Below are 2,941 nucleotides of genomic sequence, written 5' to 3'. Positions count from 1 at the left end.
GAAATTCTGTCATTTATGACAGCATGGATGAATCAGGAGGACATTATGTTAAGTGAAATAAGCCAGGCACAGAAACACAAATACCTAATGATTTTACATATTTGGAGTGTGAACATGTTGAACTCAGTGAAATAGTAAAATCGTGGTCACCAAAGGCTGAAGGACAGGGGGGAAATAGGGAGATATTGGTCAAAGGACAACATTTAAATTAGGATGAATAAATCCAAGAGAGCCGTTGTATATCATACTGACTACAGATCATAATAATATATTGTATATTTGAAAATTGCTAAAACAGTAGATTTTAAATACTCTTACTGCAAAAAAAATGATAGTTATGGGAGGTAAGGTATATGTTAAATAGCTTGATTTACTCATTCTACAATGTATACATATTTCAAAATATCATGTTGTACACTATAAATACATACAATTTTTACTTGCCAATTTAAATAAACAAATTTTTAATTCTAATAAGTACATGCATTTTTGATAAAATAATATAATCATAACTGATTCTCATCACTTATAACAATGGAAGGCAAGGTCAATTTCATAGGGCTGGATGAGGAAAAAAAGTGATTTGCATGGAGAAGCAGGGAATAGTGGCTAGGCCTTTGGTCTCTAGAGCAGAGTTCGGCAAACTACAGTCCATAGACCAGCTGTCTGTTTTAATAAATAAAGTGTTATTGGAACACTGTCATCCACATTAATTTATTGATGGCTGCTTTTGCACTGCAATGCCAAAGCTGAGTATTTACAAGAGAGATTGCATGGCCTATAATGCCTAAAATATTCACAATATAAATCGAAGAAAAAGAACAAAACAACTAAATAACTGTACAACTAGTTAAAGCTAAAACTCAGTAAATAAATGTAAATGGACTACTAAAAATATTCAAGCAATCCAAAAGAAAGTAGGAAATAGGAAACAAAGAAACAAGAACACAAAAGATATCAAGATAAAACAAATAGTAAAATGTTTGATTTGTCTCCAAATCTATAAAAAATTACATTAAATGTAAATAGTTTCAATAGATCACTTAAAAGACAGACTGTAAAATCATTATAACAAAAAGAAGCAACTATATGCTGTTTACAAGAAAGTGACTTTTTTTTTTTTCTTTTTTTGAGATGGAGTTTTGCTCTTGTTGCCCAGGCTGGAGTGCAGTGGTAGGGTCTCAGCTCACTGCAACCTCTGCCTCTTGGGTTCAAGCGATTCTCCTGACCCAGCCTTCCAAGTAGCTGGGATTACAGGCGTGTGCCACCATACCCAGCCAATTTTGTATTTTTAGTAGAGATGGGGTTTCACCATGTTGGTCAGGTTGGTCTCAAACTCTTGACTTCAAGTGATCCACTTGACTCAGCCTCCCAAAGTGCTGGGATTACAGGCATGAGCCACCGCAACCAGCCAGAAATTCACTTTAAATATGATGATTTGTAGTTTAAAAGCAAAAGGGTAGAGAAATATAAACCATGAAAACACTAATCTTAAGAAACTTTGAGTGCTGTATCAACAAGAAATAAAGTAGACTTTACAGCAAGGAAAACTGTGAGAGATTAAGAGTGACCTTACACAATGATTAAAAGCATCAGTTTACCAAGACGTGATATCAATTAGATTATGTAACAAACAATAGAGCTTCAAAACTGCATGATGGAAATACCAACAGAACTGAAAGGATAAATAGAGAAATTAAAAATTAGAGTTGGAGATTTAAACTATCTTCTCTGGGTAATGAATAGAACAAATATACAACTATTATGTATTCATAAAAATTAAAAATTAAATTAAAATTAGAATAAATAGACAAAGCAATAATCAAAAATGTTTTAAAAATTAAACGACACTATCCATCAACTGGAACTAATTGATATTTATGGACACTCTACTCAACAGTAGAAGAAATGCAAATAATTTTCAAGGGCACATGGAAAATTCACCAAAATAACCCATAATGCTAAAACAAATTAAAATAATTTTTAAAAATCAATGCATTATCGACACATAGTGGGATTAAATAGAAATCATTTAAAAAGATGTATGGAAAATCCCCCCAACACACATACATACCCAGGCATAGTTGGAAATCAAACATGTTTCTGAATAGCCCATAGGGCAAAAGCAAACTAAAACTGCACTGAGATATCACTTCACACCGTTAGACACCTCTTAGAATGGCTGAAATAAAAACATATTGACAGTACTGAGGATTGGTAAAAATACAGAGCCATTTGAAGTCTAACATTTTGCTGTTGTGAATGCAAAATGTGACATCTGCTCAGAAAAATAGTTTAGAGGTCTCTCACAATGTTGAATATACACTTAACTGCTTGACCTAGCAATGCTGCTCCTAAGTACTCATCCTAGATAAATGAAAACTTACGTTTAAACAAAACCCTGTACACGAATGTTTACAATAGTTTTATTCATAATTGCCCCAAACTGGAAACAACTCTAACCCCATGCAATAGTTGAATAGATCATCTCTGGCACATCCATACAGTGAAAAACCAGTCTGCACTCTAAAAGCAAAAAACAAACAAACAAAAAAACCCAAAACTATTGATACCCTCAACAACATGAACAACTCTCAAAGGTGTTATGCAGAGGGAAAGAAGCTAGTCTCAAAAGGTTTTATTCTCTATTAATTCATTTATATGACAGAAAACTCAAGTCTACAAAGACAGAGAACATATCAGTGGTTGCCAGGGAATAAGGGTGGCAGAGAAGAAAGAGTATGACTATAAAGGGACGGTACAAGGAATATTTTGTGATGATGGAAATGTTCTGTATCTTGATTATTATGGTGGTGACATGAATCTATGCCTGTACTAAAAATTAAAACACTACACCAAAAAACAAATTGTTTTATTGCATATAAATTTTAAAAAATTATGGTGGCAAAACAAAATACCAGTTTGTGATTTCTTTTCTTTT

This window comes from Mandrillus leucophaeus, unplaced genomic scaffold (assembly GCF_000951045.1).
Source record: "Mandrillus leucophaeus isolate KB7577 unplaced genomic scaffold, Mleu.le_1.0 Scaffold346, whole genome shotgun sequence".
NCBI classification, from domain to species: Eukaryota; Metazoa; Chordata; class Mammalia; order Primates; family Cercopithecidae; genus Mandrillus; species Mandrillus leucophaeus.
The sequence above is the reverse complement of the archived record's forward strand: the minus strand, read 5'-3'. Positions refer to the sequence as shown.